Source organism: Podarcis filfolensis (genome assembly GCF_964270895.1).
Source record: "Podarcis filfolensis genome assembly, chromosome: 2".
Classification (NCBI taxonomy): domain Eukaryota; kingdom Metazoa; phylum Chordata; class Lepidosauria; order Squamata; family Lacertidae; genus Podarcis; species Podarcis filfolensis.
Window position 1 is genome coordinate 19,124,922 of NC_139605.1, and position 23,166 is coordinate 19,148,087.

Genomic DNA, 23,166 nt, shown 5'->3' on the forward strand with positions numbered 1-23,166 from the left:
GTCTGTGGCATGCCTGCTCATGTTGGTTTTTAATAGTATTTTCATTTCTTCTTCTTTTCTTCACCTTGGGTTTTATTGTATCGCAGATCTGTGGGATGCAAATTGTAAGGCGATATGAAAAATTAAAAAGCAATACAAATGCAATTACAAATCATACAGCACCTAGCACAGTGAATTACAGTTGCTGCAACAGGAGGAAAAATCGTTAAGTGGTCTACCAAGATTAAAGCTTCTGGGCCACACAACACTTACCTGGGACAAAGACCCGCTAAGCATAACAGGAATTTACTTCTGAGTAAACATGTATAGGCTTGCACTCTTTAAGTCCCACTAAAGCCAATGGAGTTTGATTCTGAGTAGACATGTGTAATGGCTTTAGGGGTTGCTTGTGCGTAAGTTACCGCCGCTCTGGGCTAGGTTGCCTGGTTAAACCGTTTCTCGCTGGACAGCCATCCACTCCGTGGCTGTTCAGTCGCTGGCAGAATCCGTCAGTGGGCGTTTCTTGAACCACTTCCAGCACAGAAGTTCTTTGACGCCAAGTCGCCACCTACTTTCCCTGCGCGGAAGTCTTCTGCGCAGGGTGGGTGTGGGCAGCGGAGGACCTGTGCTCTCCTCGCTGGTCTCCTGCGAAGAGTCCTGGAGCCTCCTCTCTGCTTCCCCCATCGGCCCCCCTCTATCCCTGGTGTTGCGCTGATTTTCTTCCCCAGCCGGAGACCTGCCTCTCTCCCTGCTTGGCCCCTCTCCAGCATCGCTGTGGAGCCTCGCCTCCTCCGCTAATTCCGATGGCAGTTCCCTGACAACATGCTTTGAATCGTGCTGGGTGTGAACCCTAATAGGTAAAGGTAAAGGGACCCCTGACTGTTAGGTCCAGTCGCGGACGACTCTGGGGTTGCGGCGCTCATCTTGCTTTATTGACCGAGGGAGCCGGCGTACAGCTTCCGGGTCATGTGGCCAGCATGACTAAGCCGCTTCTGGCGAACCAGAGCAGCACACGGAAACACCGTTTACCTTCCCGCCGGAGTGGTACCTATTTATCTACTTGCACTTTGACGTGCTTTCAAACTGCTAGGTTGGCAGGAGCAGGGACTGAGCAACGGGAGCTCACCCCGTCGCGGGGATTCGAACCGCCGACCTTCCGATCGGCAAGCCCTAGGCTCTGTGGTTTAACCCACAGCGCCACCCACTTCTCAGTGAACCCTAATAGGTGATAGCAATTGCTTTGAATGCCAATTTAGTCTACTCCTTTTGCCTTGTGTTTCACTCTTTTTGAATATCACAAATTTATTGTCATTCAACTTTAATTTGGTGCCACTACTGATATAGATGGTATTTTACTGATATATATGGTATTTGCGAGCCACATTGAACCTCGTCTTGGGAAAAAGGCAGGATGCAAATACATTAAGTGATAATAATTAAAAGTAATTTGTGCTGTTAGTTTTTAGGCAGCAACGGGAGAGGGACATACCTAAGGCCCACACATGTCAAGTGAAGCGAAGTGCATGACTTTGTCTCCTTAGTCTAGGACAAGATTCGGAGGCCCAGGTTCAAAACAGGAGAGGACTGCTGCACCTTTTTTTGTTGCGCGGAAATGGGAATTTCGGCTTGTCATACATTAAATGCCGGGACCCAGCTATTAAAGGTGCAGGAGCACCTGTTGCCTTGTGTCCACCTTAGTCAGGCCACCTCCAGCTATTACCCTCTGCTATGACTGGGCTCTTGGTCAGACAGCTGAGCTTAGATAAAAGAGAGGCCTGGAAATTATGAAGAAAAGCTTCTGAGTGGGTGTCTGTATAAAGGGGAAGTAGAAGCATCAAGACTGTTTAGTCTGCAATGCAGAAGAGGATGAGATGAGGTAGCAGTGTTGTTTTAATTTTTTTTCTGTTGTCTGACTATTCACACTTTTGCAGGATACAGGATGTGTCCCTGTATCTTTTACAGATCAGCTGCAGGTTCAGGGGAAGGTGGTGATAATTTTTGAGCATACTTCTGCTCGGGTTTAAGCCTCACCTTTCCCAGTCTTCTGTTCACCTCTAGCTACCTGCTTTAGGGGTGAATAGAAGGTAGATCAGTATCTTAAGTACATTGGCAAGGATTTCTTGCGCCCATTTGCTCAACAGTAGCAGCAACAAAGGAGCCCCCCTAAATAAGCTGGTGATTGGGGGTGGGAAAACGGGTGTGCTTTTATTTTTGTGGAAGGACTGTGGTTGGGGTTTTGGTACTTGAAATAATTCCTGGGGCTCAGAATTCCTTAATTCTACCGTGTTGTCTTTGGCACCAGTTGGTGGATCTTGGCATTCTGGTAGAAAACAACAACAAAGTAGATCCCACAAGAAGTTCGCCATCTCTCGTTTCACAGGATGAAAGAGAGCCTTCCAGCAAACTCAATGCAGAACCGTGCCTTAAGTTCCACCTTTATTCAGATGATCAGACTGGGTATTCCAGAGCACAGAGGCAAGAAAGGAATTGGAATTTGTGGGCCTTTCCAGGCAATGGTTTCCTATGGTTGTTTGGTTGTTTTGGCAGCATCTGAACTACTACTTCTTCTTTGGTGATCACTTGTAGCCGAATAAGATTGTCTTCCATAAACATGGTTTTAACAATGAGTCGCATCATCATCATAATTTATTTATTTATACCCCGCCCATCTGGCTGGGTTTCCCCAGCCACTCTGGACGGCTTCCAACAGAATATTAAAATACAATAGTCTATTAAACATTAAAAGCTTCCCTGAACAGGGCTGCCTTCATATGTCTTCTAAAAGTCTGCTAGTTGTTTTTCTCTTTGACATCTGGTGGGAGGGCGTTCCACAGGGAGGGCGCCACTACCGAGAAGGCCCTCTGCCTGGTTCCCTGTAACTTGGCTTCTCGCAGCGAGGGAACCGCCAGAAGGCCCTCGGCGCTGGACCTCAGCGTCCGGGCAGAACGATGGGGGTGGAGACGCTCCTTCAGGTATACTGGGCCGAGGCCGTAAGTGACTGTGGAGGCCAATTCTGGATCCACACATCCTTCCACAGTGGGGACACTGGTTTCTGGGTGGGAGTTGATCACGGTGAGGGTTTGCCAAGCGTGCCTTCCTCTTAGCTCATTTCTCCCTTTCGTCTTGAGTTGAGCGTCTTCAAAGCCCATGACACCTTTGGCAAAGGCTGTTCTCCAACTGGAGAGCTCGCAGGCCAGCGTTTCCCAGTTGTCGGTGTTTATACTACAGGCACCTGTACTCCTGCCCTCAACTCCAGCATTCCCCAACTCCAATATTTAGAACCATGAATGAACTTAACTGCTGTTCCACCAGAGAATGGCATCCGTGGTGATGGTGAACGATTTCTGGAATGTGATTGATACAAGTGTTGTGGAGGTCTGTCTCCACTCTTTGGAGTCTGAATACTAGGTGCTGGGATTCACAGGTGGGCAGAGTGCTGTTGTGCTCATGTCCAGCGTTGCAGGCTTTCTGGCTGGGTCAGCGTTAGGAACCTAGGAAGCTGCCTTTCTACTGAGCCTGATCATTACTCCATCCAGCTGAGTATTGCGTACGCAAAACCGGTAGCGTCTCTCCAGGATTTTAGGCAGAGGTTTCTCCCAGTCCTATCTGGAATGGAACCCAGGACCTTCTGAGTTCAAAACAGATGCTCAACCATTGAGCTACATCCTTTCCCCGGTGCCATGTTGCCATGTCTGCTCTGGACCACACGGGTGGAAGGGGAAGCACAGGGCAAAAATGTCAGGCCTCTTGCAGCTCCTCTTCAAGCCAAAAATGGTCAGAGCAAAAACAGAAGAAGAAGAAGGACTGTCCCAGGTTGGGTGGGCTAATTAGTACATCAAAAGCTTAGAGACCAAAAGAAAAGCACCCCAGTAAAAAGCAGTTTGATGAGAGGGTTAGAAGAAAAAAACACTCAGCTGTTTGCATTTGTTGTAGGACTACAACCCTGCTAAATTGGGCAGTTCTTCATTTTGGTTTGTTGTTCTTTTTCCTTTTCTTTTGCCCTGCCCTGCCAGAGCTCCGCGTAGCTCTTGTTTTAGCACAGAATTCAGGGCAGAGGTGGCGGTGGCAGAACGGCAGCAAACTGTCATTATATCCACAAGGCATGTGTGGTTGCAAAATGTGGGGTGGCAGAGAGTTCAAGTCCAGATGAAGGGACCTTTGTGGTTGGAGGAGTTTGCTGCGCAAAAAATAAACCAAAGGCTCATCTAGCCCAGTAAACCAACTTGATGCCTATGGGAAGCCAGCCAGCCAGCAGGGCCTAAATTCAGCAGCACCCTCCGCGTTCTCAATTCCTAGCAACTAGCCTGCTGCCTCCGACACAGGAGGGGTAGCAAAACCACCGTGGCTTGCAGCCATTGAGAGCCTTATCCTCCATGAATTTGTCTAGTTCCCTTGTAGCGGATGTCCAGCTTTGTAGCTGTCTTTTGGAAGAGAGTTCCATAGTTTAAGGCACTGTGTGCCAAAGTAATGACATCGCCGTTTGTTGTGCGGGGGGGGGGGGCTGATCCACTCCCCTCAAGCCCCCCCTTTTTTTAAAGCTACCTTGAAACCTTGGCTCTGGACCAGGCACCCCCAAACTTAGCCCTCCAGCTGTTTTGGGACTACAACTCCCATCATCCCTAGCTAACAGGACCATTGTTGTCCCAAAACAGCTGGAGGGCCAAGTTTGGGGGTGCCTGCTCTGGATTCTGGGGAAGGAGGAGGAGGAGGAGGGTGTGAGCACAAGGCTAACCTAAACTATGGCTTAGCGTAATGTCTGAATATGAGGGATGCGGGTGGCGCTGTGGGTTAAACCACAGAGCCTAGGACTTGCTGATCAGAAGGTTGGCGGTTTGAATCCCCGCAACGGGGTGAGCTCCCATTGCTCGGTCCCTGCTCCTGCCAACCTAGCAGTTCGAAAGCAGATCAAAGTGCAAGTAGATAAATAGGTACCGCTCCGGCGGGAAGGTAAACGGCGTTTCCGTGCGCTGCTCTGGTTTGCCAGAAGCAGCTTAGTCATGCTGGCCACATGGCCCGGGAGCTGTATGCCAGCACCCTCAGCCAATAAAGTGAGATGAGCGCCGCAACCCCAGAGTCGGCCACGACTGGACCTAATGGCCAGGGGTCCCTTTACCTTTAGTGTCTGAACACAGGCTGTGCTTTGGGGATAAAGGAGGGGGAATAAGTATATTTGCTGCCCTGAGTTCCTTGGAGGATGGGAGAAAAGTGTGTGTTTATTGTATGCGATTGATCTTATAGGCCACCTGTTCTCCAGTGCAATCTTTTGCCTGACAATTGCTGGGCCTGAGATGCAGGCCTTTGATTTTTATACTGTACAGGCTTGGCTCAGAATGCCAGCCTTCCTTCCCCTCTCTGATTTCCTTCCTTGCATAAAAGTGTCCAGTCCAAGCAGTAGCAGGTGGAGTGCCTTCCTTCACTTTCCAGGGTCTTTTTCACTGGCAGTGAAAATTCTGCAGGGAGGGCTGGCTGGTTACAAGATTGGCCAAGGAAAAGGTACATGGCCACGGGTTCAATTAAGTCCCACTTCTCCAATTTCTCCTACCCACACCGCCCGAAATACTGTTTCCCTCCCGCTTGAAGCTGAACTTTGTACGTTGGCAGGGGATTTGCCCCAGAGACAAGCAGATGCTCTGTGCTTTCTAGCCTAAATCCTTTAAGACTGGTAGAATTCAAATCCATTAAAAGTTTTTTTTTTTTTTTAATGCACTAGAAAGGCTTCTCTGAAGCCTGCTGTGTATAAGCTTTTGTGTGGCACCAGGCCAGAAATTCAGCCTGCTTCTCCATGTTATTGAGGTCAGGCCTCCTTTTATTTTTTATTTTATGATCCCTGTCCGCAGTCTTTACCACCTCCCTCCTCAGTTTCAAACCATTCATGAATCCAGCTAGTGTATTTACCACACAGCCCTTCAAATATCTAATTAAAATGTTGAATACTACTGGACGGCTGCCAGCTCCAGCCAGAGCCTCCTTCCAGTATGTCACTAGACAATTGATCACTGTCGTTTTCCTGTCAATTTATATCCCTCTCGCATAACAGCACTGTCTGCCCGGGAGCTTTCTGCGGTTTCATTATGGCTGTTATTGTGTGCTCGTTATAGCTGAGGATCCAGAGGTCTTGAGCGGCTGCCACTGAGATGGGCACCACGAATCCTGCCCTTTCACCATTGGCACCTAGGTCTTCAGACTCTTGATATACATCCATTTCTCTCCCTCGTGATGGAGGGCTGTGGAGAAACATATAGAAATGCCTGACAAAAAGTACTGATTGGTGGTGTGTTTCTACAGACCAGAAAGAGAATACGGGAAAGGTTATTAGCTGCCTTATCGTAAGCCAGGCTGTTGGCTCATCTAGGCCTCTGCTGTCCAAAGTTTCCCGACTGTATCAGTGGCGCAGTTTGTCTGTGACACATGCCACTCAAATAGACACTCGCATTGTTCTCAGTTGGCTCCCAGGACAAAAGGCAAGCATCCTGCTTTGTAAATGAAGGATAGGCCTATTGTTATTGTTAAAATTTGTGTACTACCCTTCATCTGTAGATCTCAAGGTGGTTCACAAAATAAAAAAGGAAATAAAAGAAACACAAAATACATAATAAAAACAAAAACAGGAACAAACCAACAACCCCCTCCTTCCATCCGTTCCCATTTGCCCAGACTTTGGGGTTTTATTTATGTTGCCTTTATATCCTAAGGCACACAAGATGACATATGTCAGTGATGGCCAAACTTGGCCCTCCAGCTGTTCTGGGACTACAACTCCCATCAATCCTAGCTAACAGGACCAGTGGTCAGGGATGATGGGAATTGTAGTCCCAAACATCTGGAGGGCCAGAGTTTGCCTATGGCTGACCCAAATCTTACAGACAGCTCCTCTTTCTGGGCTCAGAGCCCAGCACCCCAAGCCCACAGATAAGGACAACATCAAAGAAAGCCAATTAGCTTATATCAAAGCAAGTGACTATAAATATATATGAGCTCACTGCTGCAATAACTGCCCATTAATTGTGGGGTTATCTTGACTACCAAGATGGCGTTTGCAGATTGCACATTGTAGTCCCAAAACAGCTGGAGGGCCAAGTTTGGCCATCACTGACGTATGTGGTTCTCCCCACCTCTTTCTACCCTCCCAACAACCCTTTGAGGTAGGTTAGGCTAAGTGTTGGGTGGGGGCGGTGGGCGAGGTTGGCCTAAATTTACCCAGTGAGCTTCATGGCTGAGTGGGGATTTTATACCCTGGTCTCTTAACTGTTACACTAAACTGGCTCATAGGCTACCCTAACTAGATTCTGAGCAATGATGATGCTTGGGGAATTCTCTCACCCTTGTCAACTGTAGTAGTAGTAGAATAAGAGTTTGGATTTGATATCCTGCTTTATCACTACCCTAAGGAGTCTCAAAGCGGCTAGCAATCTCCTTTCCCTTCCTCCCCCACAACAAACACTCTGTGAGGTGAGTGGGGCTGAGAGACTTCAGAGAAGTGTCACTAGCCCAATGTCACCTAGCAGCTGCATGTGGAGGAGCGGGGAAGCGAACCTGGTTCACCAGATTACAAGTCCGCCACTCTTAACCACTACACCAACTGTAGTGCAGGCTGTATTGGGGAATCGCAGGGTGTTCCTCAGGATGATGCAGCTGGTCATATACTGGCAGTGAGTAACTGAGTGTGGCGGGGAAAGGAGGGATTAGCATTGCATGTGGCCTGCCCACTCTTGAGGGGCAGTGAGCGTGGCCAGTGTAGTAGCTTAATTTTTCAAGGCATGCTTCAACATCTGTCATGGTGTATAATCTGCCTCAGCATTCATAGTGGGAATAATTTGGGAATCCCTGGCCAACTCTTTAATTTGTAGCAGCCGTCCAAGGCCTCAGTTTTTGTACTTCAGTGGACACTGTTCCATCACCCACCTGGCCTCAGTTCCTTCTCACTCGATAAATCTGTCCTGGATCCTTTAGCTGAGATTTCTGCATTTCAGGGGATTGGACTAGATGACCATGATTCTAAATGCTGACCCCATCATCATCTTCTTAGAGTGAATCATGGCCCACTAAACAAAAGCAGCAGATTGTGCAGCTTTCTGGACATCACTGTTTCAGATCTTAAGCATGATTTGTTTGTTGTTTATTTAATTTATATACAACCTTTCTCCCAAAGGAGTCTGGTGCGGCAAACACACAAGCGATAAAATGTCTAAAAGCAATTCCAGAACAGATGCTGACTGTGAAAGATTTCTGCTTTTTAAAAGGCTGGTGGAAAGAGGAAAATTTTCAGACAACAAAGGTGGTGTTGGCCAAGTATTTAAAACTGAGGTGAGGTGAGGATGGCCTGATAAGATGGTATTTTCAGGAGGCCCTCTCCTGGAGAGCGCAGTGATTGATTGGGTCTATAGTTGTACCTCAGAAGTCGAACAGAATCCGTTCTGGAAGTCCATCCGACTTCCAAAATGTTCGGAAACCAAGGCATGGCCTCCAATTGGCTGCAGGATGTTCCTGCAGCCAATAGGAAGCCATGTTGGACATTCGGGTTCCAAAAAAGTTCACAAAACAGAACATTCACTTCCGGGTTTGCGGTGTTTGGGAACCAAAACGTTAGACTCGCAAGGCATCCGGGATCCAAGGTACTACTGCATATTGATTAAAGAGAAAGGACAGTTTGTTGTGGGGAAGTCTGCGTTAGAATCCTTCACCATAGTGAACCATAGTTTTTTCTTTGGCCTGGCTATTTTGCTTCTTAAATATAGGGGCTTCCTCTGTCAAGTGATCTACCCCCCGCCCCGCCATCTGGTAGGTAGAGTTCAGCAGCAGCTCTCTACCTTGAGACCTGCTGTTTGCGTAGTTTGGGCTTTAAGCGTCGCTGGGTCATGAATCGCACTCTTAATGAAAAAATAGACTCTTCTCTATATTTAGCCGCTGAACGGGGCTTGGCTGTTTTTCTTTTTGGAAAGTATCTTGTAAAAACTTGGCTGCTTCTGAGTAGCCTGAGGTGTGTGTGTGTATGTGTGTGGAGGTGGGGGGGGGGGAGGAGAAATAATTTAAGGCTTTGTCTGTTATGAAAGCTGTTTAAACAATAGCTAAATTACACACACATCTCGGGAGCAGCTTACTTGAAGCTGCTTCGCTATGAACCAGTCGCCCACATCATGGAGCATAATCCCGCTGTGTTTTGTTTATTTTCAGCGCTTATCCCAAGAGTGGGGGGTGGGATACAGGAGCACCGGCTGTTTCAGAGACCACCAAGCAGGTGGTAGCTTGAGTGCCATACCTGGGCAAGTGGAGAAACTGGACAGAGTGGGGAGAAAAAAGAAGTCCTCTTTTTCATAGGATAATTCCTTACAACAGACATCTTGCACCTTTGTCCATCTAGACCAGTATTGACTCCAGGGGTCAGCAAACGTTTTCAGCAGGGGGCCGGTCCACTGTCCCTCAGACCTTGTGGGGGGCCGGACTATATTTTGGAGGGAAAAAAGAACAAATTCCTGTGCCCCACAAATAACCCAGATATGCATTTTAAATAAAAGCACACATTCTATTGATGTAAAAACACCAGGCAGGCCCCACAAATAGCCCAGAGATGCATTTGAAATAAAAGGACACATTCTACTCATGTAAAAACACGCTGATTCCCGGACCGTCCATGTACCAGATTTAGATTGGGCCGGATCTGGCCCCCGGGCCTTAGTTTGCCTACCCATGGTCTACTCTGACTGGCAGTAGATCTACAGCATGTCAGGCAGAGGTCCTTCCCATTACTTTCTATTTTAACTGGATTGAACCAGGGATCTTCTGAACACAAGAGCATGTGGCACTGCCACTGAGCTATGCTTCTTCCCCATGACATGCATGTTTGGGTCACAGTTAAGGACTTGCCTTCCCAGTTCCCAGCTGCCCCTTACCCATCCTGTCGTCAAGCTAGGATGGAGGAGTTTCCAGAGCTCGAACCACAGGGACTTCACCACTTGAGGCCAAGACTTTAAAAGAGTCATGACTTCCTCCAGAGAATGCTGGGGGCTGTAGTTTGTTGAGGGAGCCGAAAGAAGTGACAGAAGTTCCTGGGAAGAGGGACTGATGGTTAAACCATCATGGGAATGGTTGCTCTGTGAGGGGAATAGAAGTCTGGACAACTCTCAGCACCCATGACGAACTACAGCTCCCATGATTCTTTGGGGGAAGCTATGATAGTGCTTTAAATTGTGTTGTGTATGTGGCCTTAGTCTCATGAGCTACTGTCCACAGTATCGTCTCAATCCTACTAGAGGAGCAGAAAGGAACAGAAGGGCTGTGCCATGTCAGCAGCTTTTGGATCAGCCAGGCCTGGTGTATCTTCCAGGAGTCTGGTCCTTCTGCCTTGGCCTACTCAACAGAGCATTTCCTGCCGTGCCGCACCTCAAGCTGCTGAGGTGGAGAACAGCCCCATAGGCCCATAGCCCCAGCCTGCTCCTAATTTAGCATGCCACTATAGATGGTTTCACAAATGCATTGGTGATGGATGGTGCAGGTAAATTGGTACCTAGGAGACAGTTATCGGGACTGTTGCTGGATGGGAGATGGATACCAACCGTAGGCCCTTTTCTGCTACATCTTCTCAGCAGGCAAAAGAACTGGCGGAGGCAGTGGAGCAGGACCAGTGAGGGGGCATGGCTTTGTGGGTAGGGTGGGTGGTCAAGAGGGCTAGATAGAGAGGCCCCGGGGGCCCATATTTGGCCTCTTGGTATGAGGTTGCACATCGTTGTTGGCCATTTTGATACAGGAAAGCCAGAGCATCTCCAAGGGAGGTCTGTCCAGCGTCTGCTTGAGAGACCCTCCAGTAAGGATGTACCCACTACCCTGCTAGGTGATTTGGATCCATTGTCAAACTGCTCTTACCGACAATCAATGGCACTCGTGATAAATTATATATAGCTCATAGTTCATGATAGAATCGTGGGCCTGGAATTCCTGTAAAAACGTGCACATATACATAGCAGAGCAAGTATTGACGCAGTAAAAAACCTTTTCTCCCCTCCAGGTAATTTTCGTTGTGTATAATAGGTTATTTAACCACACAGAGGTCTTTCTCAGGACTGGTTATTAAGATGGTTAAAAATCTCTGCAAATATTTGAAAAGGGGATCATGGTATCCAAATGACATACAAATCCAAAAAGTGTCTTTCTTTTTTATAAAAATAAAAATAAAGCCGCCCCTGCAATCTTCCTCTATGTGATTCTTTTATTATCTCCTAGTTAAAACCAAACGGGAGCATCTGCAGTGCCATACCTCTGTTGCTTGCTTCTGCCTTTTCTATAATTAGCGATTATAATAAATATTTGCTCCGCTGAGCATTAAAAAGGTATTCGCTGCTCTGACATCTCTCAGACGTATAATGGGTAGGCACCAAACTGGCAGGAAGCACTTTATTTGCCTGCTATTAATAGCTTTTCAGGATTATAAATGGGAAATAGTTACTCATCTCACGAGTTGTTTTCCAAGTGGGTGAAATCTGCCATTTAAATAGATGGCTGCACATTTGGGCATTAGGAGCAGAGCAAGCAGCAGCTGGGGCCCGTCAGATGGATGGGAGTGTGCGAAGAGAGCGGTGCTTCTTCTGTCCCTGACAATGTTTTATTTGCAGTCCCTGTTAGTTATTTAATGTAAACATGCACAGTACGGCAAGATGCAGAAATGCAAAACAATCATAAAACAACAAATAAGAGCAGGTACCGCATTTTTCGCTCTATAAGACGCACCAGACCATAAGACGCACCTAGTTTTTGGAGGAGGAAAACAAGAAAAAAAATATATTCTGAATCTCAGAAGCCAGAACAACAAGAGTGATCACTGCGCAGCGAAAGCAGCGATCCCTCTTGTTGTTCTGGCTTCTGGGATAGCTGCGCAGCCTGCATTCGCTCCATAAGACGCACACACATTTTCCCTTACTTTTTAGGAGGGAAAAAGTGAGTCTTATAGAGCAAAAAAATACGGTAGTTGAAAAGCCAGCAGCTAAGTGAAAGCAGCTAAGTCGCCTCACCGTGCCTAATGTTAGAGCCGGCCCTGAAGTCGTGCCATGGCTAGGAATGGCTCAGTCTCCTTTGGCTATGCCATGCTCTGTGGAAGCACTGGATAAAACACACCCACAACCTCTCCAACACTTTCAGCCTCAGGAATGGAGACGGTTTTATAAATCCTTTAAAAAAATCTCTGCTTAGGGTTTCTCCTGAAACAGGTTTGTTGGCTGCACACTAGAGAAAGCAGCATTTATTAGTGGCTGGGCAACCCCCGCTTTTGTTTACAAAACTCCATTGGGATTATTAACTAATAATGTGAAATCTAGCCTGGAAGCAGAAGGCATTATCCTCCATCACTCGACGCATCCAGGAGGGAGCAAGGAATTGTTATTGAGGTGGATAATAAAAGAGGATTGAAATCAATCTCTTGAGTGCCGATATGAGATTAAAATTTGCCACTGGGTGGGTGGAGAATTCAAAGATGTGCGATCTTGCTTACTTTTTGCCTTTGGAGGAGCTCAAAGACCATACCCACAGCAGAGGAGGGCGGTTCAATACCAATCAGCGTGCATTTCATTAAAAAAACAAAAAACTCCTAAAAAGTCACAGGTTTCCTTCGCAGTTCCCACGTAACAGGAGATGGAGGCTTCTCTTGCAGAAGCAATTAATCCTGTATTGCCTTCTGCTGCGCTCCAGATTAAATACGCTGGACCTGGGAGTGTTATTTCAACAGCGAGGAGTGCGAAATTTCCTTGGGGAGGTATATTAAACAATATATACAGTACTGTGACATCTTCCTGATGGAGAATCGAGAAACTGCTGAAAACCCTGATTTGTGTTTTTCTAAAAAGGGGATCTCTGTGAGTAGGTAGGCGAGGAGAGGCTCGGGAGCGACGTGCCATGGCTGTACTCGTATACCGTATTTTAGCCAATTCCAACAAAATCTGCAGATGCATATGCAAATTATCCTTCTCCCTTCTCCTAAGGATTATGATGCTGGGATTACTCAAAGCAGGACTAGGATGTTACGCAGAGCATCAGTGCAGAGCAGGCAGGGTTTTTTGTGTTGTTGTTTTTTTGCTGCTACAGAAAGCAGGAAGGAAGGAATGGCGCGCGTATATCCTATTTTTCAGAAGCAGTTGGGGCAGAGGGAAGCAGGGAGGTCCTAGCCAAGGATGTGCAACTCAGTGTGCTTAAAAGGTTTGCCAAGAAAAGCTGGATTTTCTGATCTGTTCAAATGACGCAATTTATTTCTTTGCTTCGTTTACTAGGGTTTATAGCTGCATGAGCGATGTTGCGCTTGTGCAGCGGGAGTGCCTCTTCTTCTCCCTGTGCAACCCCAAATTCTGCTCCAGGGGGTGGTGGTCCCCAAACCTCTGTGTGATGCTGCTGGAGGGAAGAGGAGAGGGAAATTCTGTTGCACAAGCAGAATGGCAGCCTTAGAGACGACCACTTTTTACACAGCCATGCAGGGTGATGGGATGCTGCTTCCTGGCCCCCATAGAAAAGAGCCTAGTAGACTGTGGGTGGAGAAGAAGTTGACTTCTTGGGCTTGAGGCTCATGGGGAGACATTGTAGGGAGAGGGCAAGCTAGGGATCCCAGTAGAAGGCTGGCTGGGACAAGGTAGACTGTGTGTTTTGCAAGCATAACCTCCCGATTCAACAGTTGGAAGTCATAAAAAACATGATAGGGATGCATTTGAATTTGCAATTAGGTATAACAGGGACAATACAGATATAGCAACAGTTAAAAAAATATAAATTAAAACTTAAAGGTAAAGGTACCCCTGCCCATACGGGCCAGTCTTGACAGACTCTAGGGTTGTGCGCTCATCTCACTCTAGAGGCCGGGAGCCAGCGCTGTCCGCAGACACTTCCGGGTCACGTGGCCAGCGTGACGAAGCTGCTCCGGCGAACCGGCACCAGAGCAGCACACGGAAACGCCGTTTACCTTCCCGCTATAAAGCGGTACCTATTTATCTACTTGCACTTAGGGGTGCTTTCGAACTGCTAGGTGGGCAGGAGCTGGGACCGAAAGACGGGAGCTCACCCCGCCGCGGGGATTCGAACCTCCGACCATGCGATCGGCAAGTCCTAGGCGCTGAGGTTTTACCCACAGCGCCACCCGCGTCCCTAAAACTTAGTCACTAGCATATAACCTAAAATTACCATTTAAAACCGTAATCATTATGATAGCACAGCTTGTTCCCAGTGGCGTAGCGTGGGTTGTCAGCACCCGGGGCAAGGCAAGTAATTTGCACCCCCTAACCCGTGGATTTGCGCCCCCTAACCCTAACCCCCAGATGTTGCGCCCGGTGCAGCCGGACCCCCTGCACCCCCCACGCTACGCCACTGCTTGTTCCCTAAGTTTTATGGCAATTGCACAGAATTTGGCTACCCTTAACATGATCTCAAGGGACGCGGGTGGCGCTGTGGGTTAAACCACAGAGCCTAGGACTTGCCGATCAGAAGGTCGGCAGTTCGAATCCCTGTGACGGGGTGAGCTCCCGTTGCTCGGTCCCAGCTCCTGCCAACCTAGCAGTTGAAAAGCACGTCAAAGTGCAAGTAGATAAATAGGTACTGCTTCGGTGGGAAGGTAAACGGCGTTTCCGTGCGCTGCTCTGGTTCGCCAGAAGCGGCTTAGTCATGCTGGCCACATGACCTGGAAGCTGTACGCCAGCTCCCTCGGCCAATAAAGCGAGATGAGTGCCGCAACCCCAGAGTCTGTCACGACTGGACCTAATGGTGAGGGGTCCCTTTACCTTTAACATGATCCCAGGATCCTTGTCCTCTACCAGGGATTTTAGACATTGAAGTTCGGATTCATTTGGAGATTTTTGCATAGCAGGGGTAATAAATACCGAGCGTATATCCCCGTAAAAACGTCAGCGTAACAAGGCATGAGAGACGGTTTCTTCCTCCATCAAGCCGCAGGGGCAGACTCATTCCAAATGTGGTTTACCCTCAAATCTGCCCTGCAATAAGGCAGACGGCAGCACGTTGAATCTAGCGAGGGTAAATGACCGAATTCAACAGTTGGCATTTCCAGGTAGAAGAAGAGCGGTGCCAGTAGTCTCTGCAGAGCTAGGCAGGCCTATAGGCTGACTCGCCACAAGGCAGCCTCGGATGTTAATTTCTAGTGCATGAGAGAAGCCTCATAGACAGTCCACACTTAGGAGCAGTCGGAAATTTTTGCATTCTGCAAAAATGCAAAGCATGAATGAGAATGTCTGAATACCACGTGCTGGGAATCACAGATGAGGAGAGCAGACCCTCCAACTGTCCCTATTTTTTTAGGGTCAGTCCCAGTTTCTGATTTGATCCCGGAATGTCCCACTTTTCCTTAGGACATCCTTATTTTCATTGGATAAATGTTGGAGGGTATGGAGTTATGGGTATGGAGTTATGTGGCCCCCAAGCCTAAGAGATAAGTAACTATGCAACCTTTAGAAGACATAGGAAGGCAGCCCTGTATAGGGATCCAGAGTGGCTGGGGCAGGGTATAAATAACACAATTGTTATTATGGAATAGGATGTCCCTGTTTTCATCAGAGAAATGTTGGAGGGTACGGTGCGAGTGCTGCTGTTGCAACCCATCTTGGACCAGATCGTGACCCAGTCGAGGGCCAGCCCGACCTGCCAACTAAAGATCAGTGGTTTTAAGCTGCCCAGATCCCCAAGCTTAGCTTTTAAAATGAAAAACCCTTATGCTTGTCATTGTGCTCCTAATAATCTGTGGGACGTGCCTGGAGAATGCAAGCTAAATGCCTCCCGGCTACTTCCCCCTGCATTCTTATGGTACTTCCTGATACCTGATCTTAATCTCCTCGGCTGTAAATTGAACTTGATGCTTCTTGTAAGCAGTGAAGCGTTAACAACATGGCGCTACATCACCCAAAGGCAGGTGTGGGAAGGTGTCGTCTAGGCGTATCAACGTGCCTGGCTTAGTTTGTCGTAGGAGCTGCAGTGTTGAGTTCTTGCCCAATACCAGACCAGTCCAGCTGTGCAGATAATATGCCGCAAGTGGGAGAAGCAACTGTCTATGAATGAAGCAAAAGAGGTCACCAAAATATAGAACAGGCACAGGCAAACTTGGCCCTCCAGATGTTTTGGGACCACAACTCCCATCATCCCTAGCTAACAGGACCAGTGGTCAGGAATGATGGGAGTTGTAGTCTCAAAACATCTGGAGGGCAGAGTTTGCCTGATATAGAAGATCCCACGTACAGAAAGCTGATGACAATGTGCCTTTCATGGGTTTTCCATCCAAATACTAAGCATTGCACCATGGGGTATGCAAACTCTGGTTTGCAGAACACCAGGAGTCCATGAACTTCATTCAGGCGGTCTGCAGCTGGTCTGTGGATTTGTGGCTGAAGACAGGAGATAGCACATAACATTGCATTAAATGTTCATATTAACTTCCAATTGTATTTTACTGATTCTTATTTCTTACGTTTCATTATCATTTGAGTTAGTCAGCCTGTGTTCTGCTCACCTGCCATGCAGTTGCACTAAACCCACTAAAGCTGCAGTCCTATACTGTATGCACTTACTTGGGAGTAAATCCCATTGAACAGAGTGGGCCTTCTTGCATGTAGGACTGCATTGTAAGTGTCACATAACAAGGGAGTTTTATTGGAGGGATTTCCCCTTAAAGATGACCTAAAGGCCTTTTAAATAGCAAAGCACATGGTAACACGTTCCTGGACTATATACCATCTCGGATGACAGGTGGATGGGAGAGTTAAATGCTGCAATGCTTTCCTGTAAAGATAAACAATAATAATACTTGAGCCACACACAAAACTTGTCTATTGTGGTGAAAGCCAGGAACCTCCTCCTAAGATCTAGTTTTCTGTACACAGAGAGCACAGAAATCATATCGCCCTCACCTGAAGTATCAAGTGGTCTGGTCTAGAAAAAGTACCGTATTTTTCGCTCTGTAAGACGCACCAGACCACAAGGCGCACCTAGTTTTTGGAGGAGGAAAACAAGAAAAAAATATTCTGAATCTCAGAAGCCAGAACAACAAGAGGGATCGCTGCGCAGTGAAAGCAGCAATCCCTCTTGCTGTTCTGGCTTCTGGGATAGCTGCGCAGCCTGCATTCGCTCCATAAGACGCACACACATTTCCCCTTACTTTTTAGGAGGGAAAAAGTGAGTCTTACAGAGCAAAAAATACGGTATTTCCACATGATCCGCTGTTTTTTAGACCCATCAGATGGTCTCATTCACTTTAAGCGCAGCTATTGTCTTTTTGTCCAGTGTCTTTTGCTGTGATAGATTCTGCAGAGCTCATGGAAAAAAATTCAGCTTCCTGTGGGAATGAGCGCTGGCGTTTCTGACCTTTGGGGCTGTATGACCCCCCCCTCCCAATCCTCTTTTCTCCATTTTCCTTCCTGGTCTTTGTCTGTTTGTCTTCTCATCTTGTATTTCCTTCTTGGCAACCCTTGGCACCACATGTCATTCCTTCGATTTTGTTCTGTTTTGCCCTCTGCCAAAGCAAAACATTTAAGGATCTTCTTCCATTCTGCCAAACGCTGGTGGTAGCTTTTATTTCCCTTTTGTCTTCTGTTGGTTGTGTAAACATTTGCAAAGTGGTTCTTTTCAGCCTTCACGGGCATCCCTAACTGCTGCGAAATTATAAAAGGCAATTGCTTTTTTTTAAAGGTATGGCACGCTGCTCCCACTCCCCATGTGCCTGGGCTTGTTTAATGCTACTTTGAAATAATTGCTAATAATTAACCATATTGTAATATTGTGATCCACGTTTGTGGGTGCTGGTGGAATCAAGGGTTTTAGAAAAACAGAGTGTAATTAATAAAAAAATGGGTTGGGGAAGCTGTGCTTGCCATTACTGCCTTTAAAATTTGTTAGCAAGACTTTTGAAGATGAATCTAAACTGAATGTTTAGATTGTAAATTACCTTCGAAACCTCAGGTACAGATGTCAAACTTTTGTCCAGAGCTGGGGTGTGTGTGTGTGTGTGTGTGTGTGTGTGTATACAGTGGTACCTCATGTTAAGTACTTAATTTGTTCCGGAGGTCCGTTCTTAACCTGAAACTGTTCTTAACCTGAAGCACCACTTTAGCTACTGGGGCCTCCTCCTCCTGCTGCGCCGCCAAAGCACAATTTCTGTTCTCATCCTGAAGCAAAGTTCTTAACCTGAAGCACTATTTCTGGGTTAACGGAGTCTGTAACCTGAAGCGTATGTAACCTGAGGTACCACTGTGTATACACACACACACACACACACACACACACACACAGATTTTAATTTTAGTTTCTGCACTTTATGCACAAATGTACATAACAAAACCCAGGCAGGTATTTTTCTCAAATGAAAAGTAGTCACTCCAGAGGTTGCTATTTTGAGTGAAGGAGTGCTCTGTGTTTTGCTGGGGAGGCGCTGGGAAGAGTGCCTGGTAGCCATCTTAAAAGTAAAAATCACCCCCAATCTGTTCCTCTACCCAGGTTCCAGATGTGTGTGTTTTAAAAGGGCAATTATGCAGCTGGAATCCTGGCACGGGGAGTGACTGCTTTTCATTAAAACAACAGCAGGGTTCCATTTTAAGCATTTCATGTAACGGGTAATTTCCCCCTCCGTTTGTACAGTCAACTTAACATTGGAAGAGGCAGCTGGATCAGGCCAGTTGCCCGGCACACCCTGTTCTCACTGTGGCCAACTAGGTGCCCAGTAGAGGCCCAAAAGCAGGACCTGGGCGCAAGAGCTCCTGTGGTTTCCAGCAACTGGTGTTCAGAAACATTACTGCCTCTGTCTGGAGGCAGAACCGGATTTGTTACCCCAGGATTGTTAATCCTCGGATTATAATCCCAGTCTATATGACATTTGAAGGCAGGGTGGGGAGTCAGGGAAAGGTGGGTGGGTGGCCACTCCTGGCCCTCCAGGGAGTCCCATGTGGCCCACAAGGCTATTCCCCCAAACTATGCCCACCCTGTCAATCAGCTGCTGTGATTGGCAGGTGATGTCGGCTGACAGGTGGGGTTCAGTTCTGCACTGGCTGTGCCTTCCAAAGCAGCAGGATTTATCCACACCTGCTGAACAGGTGATGAGCGGAGTGTTCAGTCCAGCTGGATGATGCTACGTCGTCAGGGGCAGATTTTGGTAATCTTCCATAATATTGCGCCAGAATTGAGCGACCCCAAATGGATCTTTTCAATTACCAATTTCCTCCTTTTTTTGCCTCCCTTGGCTCAGCATCCTGTGCGGGGAAAATCTCCCATGTCACCCTAAATTCTTTGCCGATGCCAGCATGTTCCCTGCAAGAAAGGTACTGGCAAAGCAGACCCCTCAATGCAGGTTTATTTTGACAGGTAGGTGGGGTCCCACTCACCTGTCAGACACCTTAGGTCAAACTTGACCAGTGAGCAGGAGATAAGAATCTGACCCACTGTGCCAAAAGGATTCCTGACCCCATCTCAAGGTGTTGAACGGCTGTCTTGCACCATTCAAAGGCCGCTCTAGTCTTCTGCAGGTATGTAAGTTCCCATGTATGAAGCAGAGCTGGGATTGCACTAGCCTGTCTATCACTGCCTCCTCCTAGTGCTTCTACCCATGCGCCTACCAGACACTCACTGTATCCTATGCTCCAACAGGGGCACACATGTGTAGGTGCAATCTGGATAATTGTTCTCTTGTCTCTGAACAAATGGGGGCCTATAAGTGATAAGATCAATGCACATAGGCTACTCTTCAGACATGATACATGCACTGTACTCCATGCTCTGCTAACATCCAGATTGGATTATCACACCAGGCTCCCCACACCTGGTTTAGAGGGTAGTTTTTCCTAAGAAGGAAGGAAATTGAGTCAGCCGTGTCTGCTTTTGCTCTAGATGTTGTCGAGTCTCGCCTGGATCACATCCATTTGAGATTAACATCCGTGAACATGTATGGATGTTAAGAGACTGAAATGGGGGTGGGGGGGCGTTAACTGATCCCAGTCACATTAAAAAATGGCCTCAAATGACCAGAACCAGGCTTCAGGTGTTACAGCAAGATTTTTTTTGCCAGTCTTGGCTTTCAGGTCGTGTTGTGATACTTTTAAGCCTTCATTGACGGCTATAACCATTGTAGCAGATGGGCAGGAATTCAGTATGGCTTCCAGACACACTTCTGAATAAGGGTGGGTCTATCCAACAGCTTTTTAGTCATGGCAGCTACATGAAACTGCCATACTCAGAAGCAGTATACTTCTGAATTTGGTTGGTGAGGAACAGCAGAAAGGGGACAATTGCCACCATGCTGTGCTTCAGGCTTCCCCATAGGACATAAGAATCAGGCCAGCGGCCCATCTAGTCCAGCATCCTGTTCTTTCAAAGGCTGACCTGTCTGAAACCCACAAGCCAGGACCTGGGTGCATGAAGACTCTGCCTGGTATTCCGAAGCTCTGACCTTGGAGGCAGACCATAGCCGTTGCGGCCAATAGCCTTTCCAGAGGGCTTCCCAGGGGCGTCTGATTGGCTGCTGCTGTGGGAAGCAGGATGCTGTCGGACTCCACATGGGCTTGATCCAGCAGGGCTTAACATTCTTAAGTTAACCCTATTAATGCCTCTTACATGTGCCCAATTTTATTCACTCTCTTCTAGGTTCACAAAAAAACTTCTGATAGTTTGTGTCTTTGTGTGGACATCATTTATTCCCTGCCCTGTAGTGACTTGGAGGGCAGGTGTGTGAGGGGGTCCGTAGCCCTTGCCCCAAGCCCCACAAAAGACATGGTTATACTCAATGCACCTCGGTCCCGCTCTCTTTCCCATCCCTTAGAAGCCTGAAAAAGGGAGAGGAGAGTGGGAAGGGATGATCTCTGCAGCCCAATGCAGAGTTGCTTGGGAATGCAAGAGCAGCGAGTGTCTCCGGCGGCTTCGGCTTTGTGGGGGGAGGACGGAGGGAATTCTGAGTGCCCATTATCCCCCAGGAACAAAAGCCCCTCTGTCTGTGCCACCTAAACAGCAGCCAGAGCTGGTGTGATGTGAATCGGCGTATGTGAGCTCCGAGGGCAGCGTGCCAAAGTAGCATCAGTGAGCGCGAGTGTCCCGGCCGTCTTGCTTACTTACCTAAAATAAGCATGGAGAGCTGGACTTTGGAGCTTAACAAAATGCTGGCTGTTATAATCACAAGAGCCATTGTGCTCAATTGCCCTGGCACGAAGGTTACGCACACGGGCGCCTGTATGTGTACGGACCCCTGTGTTCCAGGTAGAGCAAACGCTGGACAGGGGACCGTCAACCCACAAGGAAATCTGAGAGACATGGGCAGAAAGGTACCACGGGGATAACATGCAACAGGCTTTACATCCCAGAGAAGGACGATCTGCTCTCCAGACCCATCTTCCAGAGTTTTGGCCCGTTTGGCATAGAATTCCTAAACTCTCTTTTAAGAATCTGTGAATGGCATTATCAGACTGAACTAACGTCATATGGTGTGCAGGATCCTGTCTCCCCACTGGCCAGGATCAAAAGGACGGTGGAACTGGTTCTGTGACAACACGGAGACTTTGAGAAAACTGTGTCTGAAGGACAGCCCTTTGGGCTTCTGCTCAAACTGCAGATGAACTCTTCCACTAAATAGAGCCCCAGCAGCTCTTGTTGCTTTCGCCATTGCTGTGGCAGTTTTTAGACAGCAGAAATGGCAGCCTAACAGGTCACTTACTGCTATTTCGCAATATAGAATTGGAAGGGATACCAAGGGTCATTTAATTCAACCCCCTGCAATGCAGGAATCTCAGCTAAAGCGTCCATGACATATTGCATTTTGAACGTTTTGCTTCTTCGTCTGATCCGATACAGGGGACACGGAGAAGGGGCAAAACAGCTGCCCCGGAATGATTTTTAGGATGCTTAAGATTCTCGTCCCATCGCTGGGGAATTAAATCAAAACAAAAGCGACACTGATTTCGAAGTGATATTGGCAGAGATCTCAGAAGAGTTGAGTAGTAACATCCCTGTCAATAATTTCCCCCCGCCCCGTTTTCAACCACTGTCAAGAAACTGCGTTGAAAAGCTTCCGGGTTGGAAGCTTTAACTTTTCTCCCCTTCCACAAGGTCAAGCAAAACAGCAGTAGTAGCAGCAGCAGCAGCAACAAAGGGAGACTTTGGCCCAGAGGACAGCCTGTTCCTTCCCTCCAGCAGGCCCTGAAAGTCGTGGCCAGTCACACTTCGATAACGCTTGTCCTGCCAGGGAATTGGAGTGTGGTGGTGCAAAGAGCACTCCCAGCCGTTGGGATTTCACCGGGGAAAGTATCGCCTGGGGCTCTGCTCTCACCACCAAGGCAACTTTGACCTTTCACGCCTTCATGGGCAGTCTCCATAACAACAGATTAAGAACTGGGAGGATCTGTGGTTTTGTCAATAAGACCCGGCTGGTTTTGCACCCCTCCAACTGCCTAGCGCTGTTTGCTGGGCTCTGGTTTTTTTGATTTTGCAGAGTTGGACGACTAGCACCCACAAACTTCCCTCTTTTTCTGGGAATCATCTCCTGCTCGTTGTTACAACTGCTTCTTCCATTGTATTTGCACTTCTTGGCTCTGCTGCTGCACCTTGCTTAGAGATGATCCGTGATTTTGACACGTAACATAAGGCCCTGATTATAAGTGATAATTCTTCTCTAGCCCTATGGAATCCACTTCCAGGTTGTAAACACCCTTTCAGCACCCTTGGGGTATGTACCTAGTAGATGCATCTGTAAACAGCTGTTGCCATGCAGTTTATTTTTCTGATGAGATGAATCTGGTGCCCTCCCATTTTTCACTGGTTCTGCAAATTTTGATTTTTATTTTACTGGGGAGTTGGCTGTTTGCAATGCTGATTGGCCGATGGCTGGCTGTCTACAGTACTAAGGGGCTGCTGGCTGTGAGCCTTTCTTCCTGGAGCAGTTCACGTTTTTACAGAGGAATTGTGCTTCTGAAAAAGCATCAGCTGCAACACGAACACTCGTGCATTTATCCTTTAATTCAGGCATAGGCAAACTCGGCCCTCCAGATGTTTTGGGACTACAACTCCCATCATCCATATTGTAATAGGAATTTTATGGTCTTAGATATATGGTAATGTTCATAAGTGTACCAACCAAGCACATACATAGATCAGCACAGGAAGGCCAACCTGGAACCATTTTGATTCCTAAACTGACCAAATCTTTTCTCTGCAAGGTCAAACTGGAAAAGCCTCCCCAATGTCTTTTCCTTCACA

The 23,166-nt window shown here is 47.6% G+C and overlaps 1 protein-coding gene across 4 annotated transcripts in view; it reads left to right on the forward strand.

Moving 5' to 3' along the window:
- Positions 1 to 23,166, forward strand: part of PLXNB1 (plexin B1) — a 145,434-nt gene that overhangs the window by 33,270 nt on the left and 88,998 nt on the right. The window lies entirely within an intron of this gene.